Below are 18578 nucleotides of genomic sequence, written 5' to 3'. Positions count from 1 at the left end.
TCTCCCTCCTCACCCACTGTGGAAGGCAACCCTCTTGGCACATCCCTGCCTGCTAAACATTAACATCTGCTGAGTATAAACTGGTTAGCCGGGAGTGTTTGTACAGCCTTTGCAATCTGCGCTTCCATGTTTACTCACATCGGGCTTGTTTAAAGCTGATTTGACAGGAAAATGAATGCGTGTGGTTTTATTATGACCCGGGGCAATCTGACATCTCCCCCCAGGCCTGACATCACCTTGTTTCAGGGACAGCAAACCCCAATCCACAGCTCGCTGCTGCGCAAGGAGAGCTTTCGGTGGTGCTTGAATAGGGGGGTAAATAAAATAAAGAAAATGAATGGTGCAGGTGGGTATTATATGTATTTTATTGCAAAGGAAGCACAGGCATGTCATTCCCAATTGATGTCACCACCATTTACAGCCAGTGGTGATGAGACCTCTCCCATCTCAGGGTTGGGAAGGTGGATGAGAGCGGCAATAATGCTCGAAGAATCAGCTGTTGGGACTGGGTAAAAAAAGGTGCTCAGCATCCCTTTCCCTTTGGAAAGCAACATCCACAAGTCTTCCTAGATAAGGCTGTTTGCCTATAAAGGTGAAAGCGAGGATGTTGGAGAGAGGCAGGATGGAAAGAAATATTAATGGAGATGTTCTAGACATACAACCAGAAACTGGGATGAGAGTAGCGGAGCTCAAGAAATACACCATATCCTACATCGCACGAACCACATCCCAACAAACCCTATAAATGCCCCGTGGATGAAGGAAGAAGGGGCCTGATTGTGTCTGATGGCAACGGGTGGTTTCCCAGCAGGAGGCTCCTTGGGACAGAAGGGTGGTGGGAAGAGCCACCATCGCGTGTGGTTGGATGATTCGGCCTCAGAAGGGAGGTTCCCCAGGGAAGAGGGAAACAGGACCCTCAAAGTAGGGAGAAATTCTTCCTCGTTTGCTGCTTTCTTCAGAAATCCGAATACCACAAATAGCCTGAGAAGGAGGCAGCTCAGCAGCTGGATGTGGGCCCTTTCGGGAAGTTTTCTGTTTCTGCCGCTGGGAATCCATCATGGGAATCTGATCTCAGGAGGCTGCAAACTGCAAACCCAGGAGGCTCGGGTAGCTTGAGAAATTCAGAGTTATGCCTTGCCTTGAACCTTGGACTGGAGCCCAGCTCTGATCTCAGCCCATTTAAGCCGTGCCACTAAGCCCCTTCCCCAGCCTGCGTCTCTAGACCTTGCCCTGCTAAGTCCAGCTCTGCAAGGCCACCCCAAGCCCCACAGCCCGGAGCCGGACAGAGTAAACAGCCCCAACCACCCAGCGAAAGCCACTTGCTGTCCCAAAACCACGTCCTCAGCCCCTTGCTTCTTCAAAGGACTCTGGCATCCAAGCCAACATCACATTTGCTCGCATCAAAGCCTTTCCCAGTGTCCTTTCCTGGCACTGCTGACTTCCTCCAGCCTTTTCTGGATGTCCCCTTTCCCGAGGACATCTTGCACTCATCAGCACGATCCCAGCCTTCCTGCTTATTGCGCAACCTGAGGCGAACGCTGAGACCCGGGAAGCCCATGGCATTTCTCGCAGGGCTGCTCCAAACGATCCTTGTGGGCAACGTATTTATCTCCTTGTGCAATTTGTATAAAACCAGGGTGCTGGCCTCCAGCAAAGCAAAGGGAAACACTCTGGCTGCTCAGATTTCCCCAAATCTCAATGTTTTTACTTGGAAAAAAAGAGGGGGAGTGTGAATTTTCCATCTATTTTGGGGAAATCGGATGAAGGCAGTGGGGATTCTCTGATCAAAGCTGGGATGGGACAATGGAGAGATGTCCTTTGGCGCTAGCTAAGGCAGCAGGAAAGCTGAGGGAGAGGGGTGAGGCTGAATCAAAGGAGATTCCCACTGGAGTTTTAAACTGTAGAGTTCATAAGCTTTATTTTCTAACTCCCTGATATCTAAGCAGAAAGACAGCACCTCATCAGCGCAGGATCCAGGCACCACCAGGTCCAAGAGTCAGCAAAGCATCCTTGGCTACAGCATCGCCTGCACAGCATCTGGCAAAAGCCTGAGAGATCTAATGACAAGGCTGAGAGTTTGCCAAGCCGTGTGACGTCCTGGGGATGCTGCAACCCAGTGAGCTCTGGCCAGCTCAGTCCTTTGGGTTCACTTTGACATAATCGCAGTTTAGCGCCTGCTTCGCAAAGCTTTGCCTCCTCCCAGCTCCCCGTGAAGGAGGGAAGCAGGGGTTGGCTTGAGCATTTGTTGGGTCGCAAACTCACAACATGGGGTCCAGACAGAGGTGCTAAAGTAAGGGCATAGAATCACAGAATCATAGAATCATAGAATCACCAGGTTGGAAGAGACCCACCGGATCATCGAGTCCAACCATTCCTATCAAACACACAGTTTGGGGTTGTGCTTTAAGCACCTCTGGATGAAGAGGAATGTGGCTTGCCCCTACAGCGGAGCCTCCCCAGAGCATTGCTTTTCACTCTTGAGTGCTTAATGGCTTGTGTTTATGAGAGCTAAAAATATTTACTTGGGGAAGAAGGGGCAGGGAGAGGGGACATCGCTTGGAGGTTTGATGGGTCTTGTTTGGGAAAGAGGCTTACGTAAAAATAATGTGGTATTAAAGATCAAAAACAAAGTGTGAGCAAACAACCACCCAGCTCAGAGCAGAATGAAGTCTCTGCAGGACTGTGAGGGTGGGGAGGCCCCTGCCCAGGTTGCCCAGAGCAGTGGTGGCGGCCCCATCCCTGGAGGGGTTCCAGGCCAGGTTGGATGGGGCTTGGAGCGCCTGATCCAGTGGGAGGTGTCCCTGCTCATGGCAGGGGTGGGACTGAATGGGCTTTGAGGTCCCTTCCAACCCAGCCCATTTCATGATTCCATGATTCTATGGCTCTGAGGTTGGTGCTGGATGATGGAACCCTCAACAGGAGCTCCTGCTTGGAGGCCTTGCCCACATTTCATGGCTCATGTGGTGATTTCATAGGATCATAGAATCATCAGGTTGGAAAAGACCCACCGGATCATTGAGTCCAACCGTTCCCATCAATCACTAAACCATGTCCCTCAGCACCTCATCCACCCGTCCCTTAAACCCCTCCAGGGAAGGTGACTCAAACCCCTCCCTGGGCAGCCTCTGCCAGGGACCAATGACCCTTTCCATGAAAAATTTTTTCCTAATGTCCAGCCTGACCCTCCCCTGGTGGAGCTTGAGGCCATTCCCTCTCATCCTGTCCCCTGTCACCTGGGAGAAGAGCCCAGCTCCCTCCTCTCCACAACCTCCTTTCAGGGAGTTGGAGAGAGCAATGAGGTCTCCCCTCAGCCTCCTCTTCTCCAGGCTAAACAACCCCAGCTCTCTCAGCCATTCCTCATAAGGCCTGTTCTCCAGCCCCTTCCCCAGCTTCGTTGCTCTTCTCTGGACTCGCTCCAGAGCCTCAACATCCTTCTTGTGGTGAGGGATCCAGCTCTCCTCAGTGTTTCACTCAACCTTTTACAAGTCCTGACCCTTACACCTCGCATTCTCTTTCACCACCTGCTAACAGCAGCTCCTGGGCAGACCCAGGGGTGACCCTGCCAAAGGCGATGCCGGCACCTCTCCAGGGAAAAGGGCTCAGATGAAACCCAACTGGGTGCACTGGCAAAAAGCAAGAGGAATTTCGGCACGGACAGCAGCAGCCTGGACGCCGGCCAGCCAGGCGCTCGCTCCTGACTTGCCTGTTGGAAATATGAAGTGCTAATTCCCTTCTCCCAGGGGCCTGGGCGAGCATGAGCCGGGGTTATCGGCACGGGCAGGGCACCCTACAGCAAAGGCCACGCAGGGGGGGACCGGCAAAGGCACAGCCAGTTCAGCTCTTTCGCTTTATTTTTAAAGGGCATTTTGTTTCCAGCGAGAAAAGGGAATAAATCAGTGCCGTTCATTGCCCTGAGAAAGGAACGCTCGTACCCCGCCGCCCTGAGACCCTCTTTGTGCATCCAGTGAGATCGCATGGGTGCTGCGACGCGCCGACGTACACAGTCTGTGCATTGTGCGAGGCATTTCCAAGGGCGGATCAGGACCCCGCGACATGGCAGAGCATCAGGACAACCCTGTTCCTTGGCATCGGCTCCTCAAGCCATCAATGGGATATTGTCTGCTGAGAGCAAGGAGCAGCTCGGAGCAGTGGCAGAGGGGTCAAGAACATCAAGATGACCCAACGGTCTCTCCCTTGTGCTTTTTAACATTACACATCTTGCTTCACACCTTGTGTTTATGGGTCGCTAAGCACCGATAGCAAAGCCCAAGCAGACCTAACAAAGGAGCTCAGTGTGCAGGAGACATCATCGAGCACAGGAGCAGCTCTGTCTCCAGGGTGGCAAATGGCAGACGAGGCACAGGGCAGGCAGAGCTCGCATTGCTGCTCCCTCGGAGAGGGATGAGCGTGGTGGAAGAAACAACGTGGTGCTCCAGGACTCGGAGTGCTGCCAACTCCTTTGTTTGGGACCAAGACTCATAGTTGGTTTGCAGGAAGGGACATTACTGGGAACAACTTGTCAACTTGGTTGACAGCGAATGAACGTGAGCCAGCAGTGGCCCAGGTGGCCAAGAAGGCCAATGGCATCTTGGCTTGGATCAGAAACAGCGTGGCCAGCAGGTCCAGGGAGGTTCTTCTCCCTCTGGACTCGGCACTGGTGAGACCGCTCCTCGAATCCTGTGTTCAGTTCTGGGCCCCTCACCACAAGAAGGATGTTGAGGCTCTGGAGTGAGTCCAGAGAAGAGCAACAAAGCTGGTGAGGGGGCTGGAGAACAGGCCTTATGAGGAACGGCTGAGAGAGCTGGGGGTGTTTATCCTGGAGGAGAGGAGGCTGAGGGGAGACCTCATTGCTCTCTACAACTCCCTGAAAGGAGGTTGTGGAGAGGAGGGAGCTGGGCTCTTCTCCCAAGTGACAGGGGACAGGACGAGAGGGAATGGCCTCAAGCTCCGCCAGGGGAGGTTCAGGCTGGACGTTAGGAAAAAATTTTTCATGGAAAGGGTCATTGGGCACTGGCAGAGGCTGCCCAGGGAGGGGGTTGAGTCACCTTCCCTGGAGGGGTTTAAGGGACGGGTGGATGAGGTGCTGAGGGACATGGTTTAGTGATTGATGGGAATGGTTGGACTCGATGATCCTGTGGTTCTTTTCCAACCTGGTGATTCTATGATTCTATGAACTCTGCATTGCAGCTCAGAGCCTACAGTCTGATGTGAATATTGCTATTTCGTCCTTGTTTCTGTCCAGAGCTGAACCCAAACTTGGGACTGAGACAAGGCCGAAAGTGCAGAGAGGTTAGAAACCTGGAGCCACATTCACATCTACCATTTCCAGCTCACACTTAAGTCTTTCGAAGGATCATTAGTACTGAGGATGAAAAAGCAAGAGCAAGCCTGAAGGCTTGGGAGCTGAAAAATAACCTCTGTTTGGAAATGGAGCAAGTTTTCATCTGGGACAATGAGTACAGGATGTCCCTTTCTGCAGCCAGGACCAGGAGAAGCCACTGCTCAAGTCTCACACTAAAGCCAAGCCTCAGCCTCAGGGAAGCCGCACGCGACTGCACTCCATCCTGGCTTTGCAAATCAAGTTAGATCGTGGAATCACCAACATGGGCTTTGGCAGCCAGCCAGGCTCTGCCAAATTACTCGCTATGTGCCAGCATCCATTCACCAGTGATGCTGGATTTGCTGCTGCATGTTCACATGCAGATGGAAGGAGCGAGTGCAAGGCGTGGGGTACAGCAGTGCATGGAGACAACAGACTCCTTGGTTATTGAGGAGCCTCGTGCCAGCAGGCTTCAGGAGAATCGCTGACAGCAGCTGCATTTGTTGAATCTTCTGGTGTTTCGCTAGCCAGGAGCATGGTGAAGTCAATGGAACCTCCTGCAAGTTTTAACGGGGATGCAGTTGAGGCCTGAAGTAATTTGAAATCTGAACACTCGCAGACCCTGTGGACACCTGGACATGCACCTGACCTTCTCTGGGTCCTCCTTGTTGCAGACGAGGAGTGGGTTCATTCAGGAAAACCCTACCTGGCCTTATGGAGTGATTGCACCAGGAGAGCATCTGTCATGGGGACAATCATGGGGAGCTGCTCCATCCCTGAAGGTGTTCAAGGCCAGGTTGGATGGGTCTTGGAGCCCCTGATCCAGTGGGAGGTGTCCCTGCCTGTGGCAGGGGTTAGAATTGGATAGGCTTTGAGGTCCCTTCCAACCCAAACCATTCTGTGATTCTATGATTCTATGATTTTATGATCTGATCATGTGCAGTGATGATGGCATCGCCAAGAAGTATGACTGGATGCCATGCTTGGCCTCTAAAAGAAGCAAGCCCGGGTTGCTGAGGTGGATGAGATCCCCAGATACTCCACCACTGAGCTTGGGGGTGTCTGATTAAAGGATGGGCTCCTCAGTAGATAACTACGAGCAGAAGGAGGCAATGTTGGTGCTGAACAGCTTTGTTCTCAAATTCCTGCTTCCTCCACATGGTATGATTTTCCCTGCTTGAATTCCTCACATCTATTCAAACCACATCTGACTTCTATCTCCAGCACGTCTGGATAATTGGTTAGAGAAAACAAAAGTTGGGAGGATGGAGATAAGGTTTCTGACACTGGCAATATGTTTCTCCCCCCCGTCCTGGGTGCAATCTGTGGCACATAAGAAATGCTCTATGAAAAATCACGGGTTTCTCCAAGACTCCCAGGAAAACTTTGCTTCCCTGCCTATCTCACAACACATTGATGCTTTGCAGACTAAAACTCCCTCCGTGCCCAGCACAGCTGATTTTTTTGTGTGTGTCTCGGCCCCACCAAAGGGTCGTGAAACGCTGCCATAAACAATGAGTCAGCTAATCCAAACCACACGGCTGTAAAACGCTGGAGGTCAACCCAGTGCACGGTCCTGATCTTGAAAAGCATAATTGCATCTTGAGCAAAACCAGTAATAATCAGACATTGGTGGAGGAACACCCTCGTGCTTGTGTGGCAGGAGAGCTGAGGCCTCGGAATGAGTGGAACAGTCCCCGGTGTCACCAAGTACGGGTGCCATCAGACCTGGGAGATGGTCCCCAGGGAAGTGCTGGCTTTCCCCATGGCCTGGACTGCCTTGCTTTGCAGATGCTTCCTGCTATGCAGCCTTTGATGAACATCTCCACTCCCTTGCTGCTCCATTCATCCTCCTTTGGGGGTTATTTCCATCCCCTTTTTGCTGGGCTCCACTTTCTTTTGTTTCCCCCCTTCTCATCTTTCTCTCTTCAAACGACCTGGCTTGGCCACACTCACACAGAGAAAAAAATCACCTCCCACCAGCTGCCAGCTCTGCCTTTGGCCTGTTGCTCCGGTTTCATGTTTGACTCTAATTCCACAATTTATACAGTGGAGAGCTCTGGGCCAAACCGAATGTCTCAGGAACCTGCCAGAAACCTCAGCTTTTCCTAAGCCCTATAAACAGTTTCCTGCCTCCATCCCTGCACCTGCTGCCTGTGCTGTGGGATGCTGGTCTCACCGGGGTTGGGATGCTCCTGGGATGCCCCCCGCTGCCCTATCTCACCTTCTTCCCTGGGTTCTTGGTGCTGCAAACTCTTTGCTTGCATCAAAACCAGCTGCTCCCCGCACTGATGGGAAATGAGCTAATGATACTGCTCCCCTGGGACAACACTGTTGTTCCTGGCAGGCTGGGCACCAGCCCTGTCCAAAAAGTCCATGCATTCCTGCTCTAAGGAATTTTTCATCACACAGCACATCACAGGCTGGAGCATCCTTTGAGGGCTTAGTGCCCACAGGGCTGGTATCGGGTCCCTGACCCCAGAGGAGGTCTCGGTCTAGAGGAGGATTTGTTATCACTGGTCCCTTCCTGCAACATCTGCAAGTTGTGAAATGCTCATTTGAGGCTGAAGCAGTGAAGAAATTCAGTGCCAGGAGTGGAATTGCAGGACCTCGGGACAATGTGGGAGGAAGCGTGCAAGGAGCTGGTTCTGGGAAGCAAGGAGGAAGCGGGGACAGGGACACGTGTGCAGGTGTCCCAGGCAAAGGGACATCCAGGAAAGCAAGAGCATGCAAGCCATGGGACAAGAAGAAAGGAAAATGCTCAACTCCTGCCTCCGAGGCCACTTGCTGATCCGATCCATCGTGTTTCATACATTTCCATTTCCACATCAGAAAAACCAAAGCTCCAGCAGTTTAGCGATGGAAGTGCAACAGCCAAGGGAGATTAAGTGAATGATATGATCAGGAGTTTTATCTTCCCAGGGCACCAAGAGATTCCTTTGAAAGTGAATTGCAATGTCTTTTTTCATGTTATTTTTCCCTCCCCTCTATGTTTTCTGAACAAACAAAGCCCCAGTGATGCAAACAAGCAGCAGGATCAGGGTCTGAGGAGCTTGTGTTGGGCTGCAATAAAAAGGTCCTTTCCTTGTTAATGCCTCGATGTGTTTGAAATGAAGTTAGCACACTGCAAAAAACTCACCTTGCTCTGCTTGCCGCTGTATTTTTGGTGCAACAAATGCTTTGTGAGCCTTTTGCTGGGCAGGGACCACTTCATCCCAACAAGGATGCTGCGAATTATTGAGCACCATCTGCTGGCACCTTATTTATTCACTCTACGTGCTGGTGAGGGACACGGGATGTCCTTTCCCTAACAGACCTGGCTCTGCTTTGCTGAACAGCCAAATCGTGCCTCTTGCTCATCACTGCAGCATCCGTGCACTGAGGTTCTTTGTGGGCATCAGTCAAGAGCAGAAGCTAAAACAGAAGTAAAAGGTGGGATAAGGAAAACTGATGGGCAGCATATGCTGGGGAAAATCATAGAATCATAGAATAACCAGGTTGGAAGAGACCCACCGGATCATCGAGTCCAACCGTTCAAACACTAAACCATGCCCCTTAGCACCTCGTCCACCTGTGCCTTAAACACCTCCAGGGAAGGTGACTCAACCACCTCCCTGGGCAGCCTGTTCCAGTGCCCAATGAAATGTTGCTTGGCAGAAGATTTGGGCAAAATCTCCCACCGAGGGCAGGGCTTCACCCATAATCTCATCAAATTGGTGAGCTCAGAGCCTAAATTCATTAAATTGGCAGTGTCCCTTCCCCAGTGTGGGATCAAACCCAGGAGATTTTGCAGGTCTTTATTGGCAGGGCTTGGGAATTCAGCTGAAATGGACATAAAGCTGTCTCCTCCGGTATAAATCACCTGAATATTTTAGCTCACTCTGAGGCTTAAACCAACGATTTCAGACTCGAGTTTGCTGCTTGGTAATTCCTCCTGGCAGCTGGCTCCATCGCTCTCCAGCACAGGCACGTAACTCAAGCCCCTGACAAGTGCTGATTTACGGCTCCGGCTGGTAAATCAGCAGAAAATCACTGCAGAGCTTGCTAATATTTTTCCAAGCGAAGCTTTCTCACGTGCAAGGCGAAAGGTCCTGGGACCCAGTGCAGCAGCCCTCACACTCATTTTAGAAAACAAACTACAGGTTGTTCTCACCTGTCTGCTAGGACCTCCAGTCAAGGCTCCCATCCTCACTGCAAAGGGGATGTCTGAAACAAATCCCTAGGACGTGGGGGATGGAGATGCTGGGAAATGGATGCAAGGGTGTTTTGTGCTGTGGAAGCAATTTGTGCATGCGCTAAGTTGGCTTTGCACCGCTCTGGGAGGGGAGAGTGGACCTGCAGGGAGCTTCAGTGGCCTGGATGCAGGATTATTATAGGGATTTAGGCACGGGAGTGGTGGTCCTGAGGGCTCCCCTGAAAGCCAGGACCAGGTCATAGAATCACAGAATCGTTAAAGTTGGTAAAGATCTCTAAACTCATCCAGCTCAACCCATTGTGCCTACTAAACCATGTCCCGAAGTGCCACGTCTACATGTCCCTCCAGGTCTGGTGACTCCACCACTGCCCTGGGCAGCCTCTGCCAGGGCTTCATGACTCTTTCAGTAAAGAAATTTTTCATAATATCCAATCTAAACTTCCTCTGGTGCAAATTGAGGCCATTTCCTCTTGTCTTACCACTTTTTACTTGGGAGAAGAGACCAGCACCCACCTTGCTACAACCTCCTCTCCTCCAGAGGATGTGTAAATCCCTGTGAGATCCATCTCTTTGTGCAGAGGAAGCAGAGGGCAATGATGTCCTTTAGGTGAATTAACTGAGTGTGCAATCTTATACGGGATGACGCTGGAGCAGTGTAAACGAGCCAGGCTCTGTGTTTCCCAGCATGTACGTCTCTCCTGTTCTGCTGGCAGTAAGGGAATGTGAAATTTTCACGACTTCAAAGCCCCTCTTCCAGTCTGGGCTGTGTGATCCGAGCCAAAGTGCGGCCCTAATCCATCATCCAAAAAAAGAGAGATGTTTGTATATTTGTGTAAAATGACAGATTGGAGAGACCCAGAGCTGGAAACCAGATGCTTTCCCAAGAAACTTAAAGGGCAAAGGATTTAGAAATGCAGGAACACCGAAAGAGCCTGCGAAGAAAATATCACTGTGGCTACTGTCTTTAAAATTACTAATCCTTGGCTTCCCGTGGGTCTGTTGGGCTGGAAATGGCAGCATCTCCATGAGCATCACAGGCCATATTTTATGGAGGCAAGGGGGATGAGAGGACATGACTAAGGCCACACAGTCAGTGCGAGAGTGGGAAGCAGCCCCAGTCATCCCTCCAGACCAGAGGAGGTTCTCCTGCTTCAGTTCCCAACCGTTTCACCAGAAATGAGTAAACTCTTCATGAGGCCAGCAAGACAAAGAGTTCAAAGAAACTGCAGAAGTCAACACTGGCCATTATTTAGAGCTCACTCTATTTCCAAAGAAATATCCATCAGTAAGGGTGGATGCCTGATGAAAAAGCTGGTGTCTCTAAACAGAGTCTTCATCCCAGTTCCTCCCCCATCGAAAGTGAAAGGCAAAAGACAGCAAGGCTGAGCCCCATCCTGAAGCCCTACCAAGCTAGGAAAGTACACGGTGATTTCGTTCCTGGCTTGAGTTTCTTTCTATCTCTTTTTTTTTTTTTTTCTGTCGTTTGGATTTGGTCATAAGCCGGAAAAGCTGATCTCATTACAGCTGAAAATCCCTCGTGAGAACCAGAGCTGTGAGATCTGATGTCAGGCTGTGCAGGTGGAAAGGAAATCTTACGCGTGAGAGCAAGAAGGTGGCAGCTCCTGCTGTCCTCCAGCATCTCATGGGCACAAGCCAAAGCCATTTGTGCCCTCTGTTGAAAGCTACTCGAGGTAGATTCAAATCCATCTATGCATTTCTGCGGGGTCTTAATAGACCTCAAAGAGCTTCTGGGAGGAGAGGTGTCACCAGCTCATAGAATCATAGAATCATTTAGGTTGGAAAAGCCATCTAAGATCATCAAGTTAGCCCAACCCCACTGTGCCTACTAAACCAAGTGGAATGGTAACATGGTTTTTAAACCCCTCCAGGGCTGAAGACTCTACCACTAGCCTGGGCAGGTCCATCTGCATGGGATACGTTAGGAGAAAGCATTTCCATCAGTGATTCAGCAAAGGATTCTGCTCTGGCCGTGGCTGGGGACATGTACTAGTGGAGTGGCAACTGACAGCCCAGTGGGATGTGACTAGCTTGACAAAGCTGCTCGAGATGTGCGCACAGGAGGCTGGCACACAGGCTGAGTCCATAAAAATCAAGATCAGTCCCCAAGCCCCCTACAGGAATGCAGGAAATTGCTTTTTTTCAGGGTGTTTTGGAAGTGCTGAGAAGATTCTCAGCCACCAGGGTGGGATCAGCTGCCAGCTCCTGGGTCCTGATGGTCCACGGGCACTGGAAAACCAGCAGGATTTGTTGCTCTGCCTTGTGCCGTGCACTGAAAAAGGGGTTTCTGCATCGATGTGCCCAGTGGTGAAGAACAATGTGTTGTTCCTAAAAGCCCATGCAAAGAATCCTATTTCATTTTATACGCTTCAATCAGCCACATGTATGACAGGGTTGACCACTGGTATGCGTGGCAATGCCAGAAATAAATGAAACTCCTCCCTGGGGCAAAGGGTCAATTGCTTTTGGCTGCAAAATTTGCGAAATTTTCATTATTTTTTCCAAAATGCCTCCTTGGAAAACGCCTCTGGAGTTTGATTCAAAGCAAAACAAGCCCACGCTTTTTGATTGTGCAAGACAAAAAAAGAAAACTCATTTATATTTTTGAAAGCTGGATAATTTTAGCCAAGCATGGGGAACGCAGTTGAACGTGATCCATGGCCATTGGAAGGGCTTAAGAGAGCTTCCAAGAGCCTGCTGACAGGGGAGTATTAGGCTGTTGACACCTTTCAGATGCAATGTGTTGAGCGAAAGGTGCTGTGAAAGCATGGATCCAGAAGCCCAACCCAGCATTAGTGGTGGTCAACAGATCCATGTCCACTGGAGATCCATGACATGTGGTGTCCCTCAGGTCTGTACTGGGACCAGTGCTGTTTAATATTTTCACTGATGATGCAGACAGCGAGATTAAGGGCACCCTCAGCAAGTTTGAAGATGACATCAAGCTGAGTGGTGCACTTGTCATGCCAGAAGGATGGGATGGCAGCCAGAACGACCCAGAGAAGCTGGAGAAGTGGGGTCGCTCAGGGAGGTTGCAGAGTCACCTTCCCTGGAGGAGTTTAAGGGACGGGTGGACGAGGTGCTGAGGGACATGGTTTAGTGATGGATAGGAATGGTTGGACTCGATGATCTGGTGGGTGATTTTCCAACCTGGTGATTTTATGATTCTATGATTCATGAGGTTCTACAAGGCCAAGTACAAGGTTATGCACCTGGGTCAGGGTAATCCATGGTTTCATTACAGGCTGGGGGATGATGTGATTGAGAGCAGCTCTGAGGAGAAGGACTTGGGGTGCTGGGGCAGGAGTTGCTCAACATGAGCCTGCAACGTGCGCTCACAGCCCAGAAAGCCAAACCATGTCCTGGGCTGCATCCAAAGCACTGGGACCAGCAAGATGAAGGAGAGGACTCTGCCCCTTTAATACACTCTGGTGAGACCCCACCTGGAGCCCCGCGTCCAGTTCTGGAATCCCCAACATAAGAAGGGGATGGAACTGTTGGAACAGGTCCAGAGGAGAACACAGAGATGATCCCAGGGCTGGAGCACCTCTGCTATGAGGACAGGCTGAAAGTTGAGGTTGCTCAGTCTGGAGAAGAGAAGGCTTTGGGGAGATCTTAGAGCAGTTTCCAGTGCTGAAAGGGGCTCCAGGAAAGCTGGGGAGGGGCTCTTGATCAGGGAGGGCAGGGATGGGATGAGGAGGAATGGTTTTCACCTGAAAGAGGGGAGATTGAGATGAGAGCTCAGGAAGAAATGTTTTGCTGTGAGGGTGGGGAGGCCCTGGCCCAGGTTGCCCAGAGCAGTGGTGGCTGCCCCATCCCTGGAGGGGTTCAAGGCCAGGTTGGATGGGGCTTGGAGCCCCTGATCCACTGGGAGGTGTCACAGGGGTGGGACTGGATGGGCTTTGAGGTCCCTTCCAACCCAAACCACTCCATGATTAACCTGCTCATGCGCTGGGATCTGGACTGCTTCTGCTTTATCCTGAACTTGCAGATGGTTGAAAAGAAAGTGATGGTGAGGAAAAAGAGCAAAAGGACAGAGAGAAACACTGTTTTTTACAATTTAATTTCCTTCTTTGAGTGGGACCCACTTTAATAATATGCACAAGGAGTGAATAATGCTTTAAAATGCTCCCAGAGAATGAATAACATGTAATGATATTCATGGTGCAGTGAATTGACTAATTTCCCCCAGTGTTTTTGGATGAAGATCTAATGGCCCTGGATAAGGGAAGATCTGCGTTTGACTTTCTTGGGTCTGGATCACCCCTAAACACCTAACGACCCCATGTTCAAGCAAGCGTCACCCAAGGGTCACCACTATACCTCCAGTCCATGGTTGGGGCACTTCTCCCTGCTGATCCGCAAATAAATTATCTGCCAATAAATGGAACCAGAAGTGGCTTGGCCAGATGTTCCAACCGATCCCCAGGGAGTCGTGGTGCAGAAAGGGTAAAATGGGGAGGAAAAAGGAAAAAAGAAAAGCCAATAAAAAGTAAAATATTAACATCCCAAGCTTGTTTGCTGCCCGGTGCCTGTGTTGCGCTCCCCTCCCCAGCTGCAGCAGCTTTGCCCGTGTTACAGAGCGAGGTGCGATGCGCCAGCTGGGGGGACGTGCCAAAAGCAGGATATGGGAAAAGACTATGTTCAAACACAGATGGATTAAACCTCTATTCCTTTTAAAATTACATTTTAATGCGTTGGCTACACTGGAGATGTCAGCAGGATGTGTTGGGCTTGAGCTGGTTTGAGGTGAGGGTCCCCTGGGGATCTTGCTACCCAGGTCCAGAGTGACCCAGGTGGCCCTGGCAGAGCTCTCTCCTCCCCAGACCACCCCTCCCCACCTGCCTGTTGCTTGCAAACCCTTTTTGGCAGCTATCACAGCACCCGGTCATAGAATCATAGAATCACCAGGTTGGAAGAGACCCACTGGATCATCGAGTCCAACCATTCCTATCAAACACTAAACCATGTCCCTCAGCACCTCGTCCACCCGTCCTTTAAACATCTCCAGGGAAGGTGACTCAATGACCTCCCTGGGTCCTCGTGCCCTGGGACACCTCTAACTCCTCCAGGTCAGCTCCTCCCCTATTTTGGTGCTGGAGGGGTGACCAACTCCCTTTCCAGGCAGTAGGATGCCTTCTGGGGTTTGTCCCATGGGTACCTGCTCAGCTCCTCTTGCCCACGGGAGAAGCACATGGGTTTCATGTCTTTGCACGTCCTGCAAGGCTGGGTTTGCTACTCTTCCAAACCATGAACCACCTCTTGGAGCAGTTGGTGTCCTCAACAGAGCCCCACATCACTTCCAAGTCTTGAGTTTGCTGCAAAATAACCATGAATTAGAAGGCTCAGTTACTTTGATAGCATAAATGGCTAAACACGTGCAATGCTTGCCCTGATCCCCCTCCACCCTACTGTGGATGACACCTGGGGTGTGGGTGACACCTGGGAGTAAGAGATCACTCAAAAGAAACGTGTAGATGTGTCTTGCATAAGACATGCATCTTCTAAGCTGAAAGAGGGGAGATTGAGATGAGATCTTAGGAAGAAATGTTCTGCTGTGAGGGTGAGGAGGCCCTGGCCCAGGTTGCCCAGAGCAGCCGTGGCTGCCCCATCCCTGGAGGGGTTCAAGGCCGGGTAGGATGGGGCTTGGAGCAGGCTCAGAGTAGTGAAACCCTGGCCTGGGTTGCCCAGGGTGTAGTGGAGACTCCATCCCTGGGAACATTCAAGGTCAGGTTGGATGGGGCTCTGAGCAACCTGATTGAGTTAAAGACGTTCCTGCAGGGAGGTTGGACTGGATGACCTGTAAAGGTCCCTTCCAACCCAAAGCAGTCTCTGTTTCTATGTACGGGTGGGAGAGCTGGTAGAGGGACCAGACCCCCAAACCTCAGTGTCTCTCTTGGAGGACAACAGCTCTGAGTGCTCTGTAGTCTACCAAAAGTGGTGATTTACAGATAAAGCAGAAGAATCTTTTCTTTTGTTTTTTTCTAGCTGGAAAGAGAAAGAGCAGGGAACGTTCCCGTAGAGGAAACACCGTATTTACTTTTTTTCTGCCTTTTTATTGTGGTGGAGCTGAGCTGCACTCAGGCACTTTAGCTCTCTCAAATGCAGGATTTTCTCACTTTCCGGTAAACTCCAGTTACCATGGAGAGGGTTGAGACAAGCCAAACGCAAAACATTGGAAACTACACCCAACCTCACTGCAGCCATATCAAACAGTTAATTAGAAAGACCGTCCATGTGTTTCCCATTCCCTGGAATGGTTTGAATCAATTGCCCTGTGATTTATCACCTGTTTGCTGTGCGACCGGTTCAGCTCTGCTCTCGTGCATGTGTTGGAAAGGGGATTTGTGCTGTAGAGAGAAGGAGGGAAGGGAGATATTAAGAGCTTCTAAAAAAGAAAAAAACCCAACCCAATCATCAAATAACCAATTCTGCCCCCTCCCCCAGTGTAAATCTCCTGCTGGAATGATATGCTTTGGATCTTGATGGCCTTCTGGCCCTTGGCAAGAGTGAAAAAGGAGAGATGGCTTTTGCCTTGCCTTGATTTTGGAGAGTGGAAGATCCTTGCATGCCTGGCGATTCCTGGGGCTGTGTTAGACAGTGCCCAGATGGAAATTCAGCCTGTTTCCCTGGGGCCGTTTCCTTTCCCACTGCACATAAAGTTGGGCGGGTGGGTGGGAAGCAGGGAGGGGATGGCTGGAAGGGAGAGGAGAGAGGGGGAGAAGAAGCAATCCAAACTTCCCACAAGATCTCCTCTCGCTGATGTGAGGTTGTCCACCCACCCAGCAGTGGTCAGTCCAGAGGTGCTTGTGGCTGGAAAGTCATTTGGAGAAGGTCTTGCACTGCCAGGTGAGGAGCAGAGTTGGTCCATGTGTCCATCGTGGCTCTTCTCCAGCCTGCCTGCTGCGATTCCTTCTTCCTGGCTTGCACCTCCTTTTGATGAATGCATCTGGGTGGCTCTGATGCTCCTCAGCTGTTCCATCACCCCTACGGAAAGCGAGTAACAGCAACAGGATGATGGGAAAACACCTGGGAAGTTTAATCCCTGAGCCTGCTGCATCTTCCCTGTGCGAGCCGGGGCTGCAGCCCCACTGTACCTCACTCCCTCTTCAAGGCAGGGGGAAAAACACACCTTGATCTTGCCTTGTGTGCATTGAAGAAGGGTTGGTTCCTCCCGCAGGGACAGCTCTAGCATCCAAAAGCAGCAAAAGATGCTTTGGAGGAGATCCCTCTGCGTTTCAGCTCTTTCCAAAGCCAGCTGACCTGGTTTTATCTCTGCCATCTCCTTTCACATCCTAAGCTGCCAAAAGGTGTCTTTGTAGTGGATTCCCCAGCTGGGATCACCCGAGATGGATGCGGTGTTATCAGAGTCAGCCATTCCCATGCTCCGGTGAAGTCTTCTGGCCAGGATGTGCAGGGCTATTTGGAAATCCTGCCCATTTATCTAACCCATCCCCCAAAGCAGCTGTTGGCCTGAAAGGTGGCTGCTCCTCTCCCCATCCACATTCCACCTTTCCTGCCAAGACCAGGGGAGACAGGGAATAAAAGTTGCTTTCCTACCATTAGCAGATGATTGAAAAACCTTGCAGCTCGCCCAGCCAAGTGTGAGAGACACCAGCTCCTTTAAGAGAGACCCAAAAGGGTTCGTGCGGGGCCTGGGGGTGAGGGTCACACCTAAGAGAGCTGAAAAAGGAGACTTCCCATATGAGGACAGGCTGAGAGAGTTGGGGTGGTTCAGCCTGGAGAAAAGAAGGCTCTGAGGAGACCTTAGAGCACCTTCCAGTTCTGAAAGGGGCTCCAGGAAAGCTGGGGAGGGTCTCTGGATCAGGGAGGGCAGAGACAGGACAAGGGGGAATGGTTTTCATCTGAAAGAGGGGAGATGGAGATGAGATATTGGGGAGAAATGTTTTGCTGTGAGGGTGGGGAGGTCCTGGTCCAGGTTGCCCAGAGCAGTGGTGGCTGCCCCATCCCTGGAGGGGTTCAAGGCCAGGTTGGATGGGGCTTGGAGCCCCTGATCCAGTGGGAGGTGTCCCTGCCCAGGGCAGGGGTGGAACTGGATGCACTTTGAGATCCCTTCCAACCCAAACCACTCCACGATTCTATGGCTTGTGCAGGATTTCACAGTGGAGAAGGAGCCAGAGAAAATCTTCAAGGGGAAACTGAGGCAGTGACAAGCGACTGGAAGTGGAGCAGAAGTGTGCCAAAACTTGTCATTTGCCCATGCTCCTCTGTTCCCACAGTGAACATATAAATGCATGGACTGGTTTAGCTTGAACTAAGTTTGCTGATGCAGCCAGTGTCGCGTCTGCTCTGATCTTGGCCACAGACATGCTGCAAAATCCCCGTTCGCCCCTTCTCTTCAGATCATGTACAAGTCTGGAGAAGGTCTTCTTTGAAGGAAAAGGTTGGGTCACGTCTGTGCCTCAGTTTCCCCTCTCACTGCAAAGGAAACACGTGCTCTCTAGGGATGCCCAGTGCTGTCTTGGGAAGGTGTGAAGCAGTGATGCCCCATGACAAGGCTGGGAGACCTGGTGGGACAGTAAATTCTAGCTGGCACGTTGCTGTTTTTATTGCCTGGGACCCTGCAATCTGCAAGGAAGGAAACTGGCCTCAAGCTGCAGGAAAAAAAGAGAAATTTCCCAGGAATCTCTTAAGAGTTTCCCACCCTGGGAAAAAAATAGAAAGGTTGTATGTGTATCTTGTGACTGCTGCACCCTCCAGCACCACCCTGACCCGTGAGACAGCAGCCCCACCACGACAGCCCTGGAGCAGGGATGAGATCCTGCAGGCAGCTGCGATGCTTTTGGTACAACCCTGCTATATTGGAATCCTAAAATCACAGGAGCGCTTTGGGTTGGAAGGGTCCTCAAACTCCATCCAGTTGCACCACCTCCCACTGGATCAGGGGCTCCAAGCCCCATCCAACCTGGCCTTGAACCCCTCCAGGGATGGGGCAGCCACCACTGCTCTGGGCAACCTGGACCAGGACCTCCCCACCCTCACAGCAAAACATTTCCCCCCAATATCTCATCTCCATCTCCCCTC

At 51.2% G+C, this 18578-nt stretch overlaps 2 long non-coding RNA genes across 2 annotated transcripts; both read right to left on the bottom strand.

Annotated features, from left to right (window-relative positions):
• Positions 1 to 365: 365 nt before the first annotated feature.
• On the bottom strand, positions 366 to 10238 carry LOC138730923 (uncharacterized). The gene is made up of 3 exons (XR_011339119.1): positions 10029 to 10238; positions 8460 to 8734; positions 366 to 584 (listed from the first exon to the last, which is right to left on the bottom strand). It is a non-coding gene; the product is annotated as an uncharacterized lncRNA (long non-coding RNA).
• Positions 10239 to 13565: 3327 nt separating this feature from the next.
• LOC138730920 (uncharacterized) lies at positions 13566 to 16506 on the bottom strand. Its single transcript, XR_011339116.1, has 3 exons — positions 16316 to 16506; positions 15823 to 15883; positions 13566 to 14851 (listed from the first exon to the last, which is right to left on the bottom strand). It is a non-coding gene; the product is annotated as an uncharacterized lncRNA (long non-coding RNA).
• Positions 16507 to 18578: the final 2072 nt, after the last annotated feature.

This window comes from Phaenicophaeus curvirostris, chromosome 25 (assembly GCF_032191515.1).
Source record: "Phaenicophaeus curvirostris isolate KB17595 chromosome 25, BPBGC_Pcur_1.0, whole genome shotgun sequence".
Classification (NCBI taxonomy): domain Eukaryota; kingdom Metazoa; phylum Chordata; class Aves; order Cuculiformes; family Cuculidae; genus Phaenicophaeus; species Phaenicophaeus curvirostris.
Note: the sequence above shows the minus strand (reverse complement) of the source record. Positions and strands in the feature narration are given on the sequence as shown.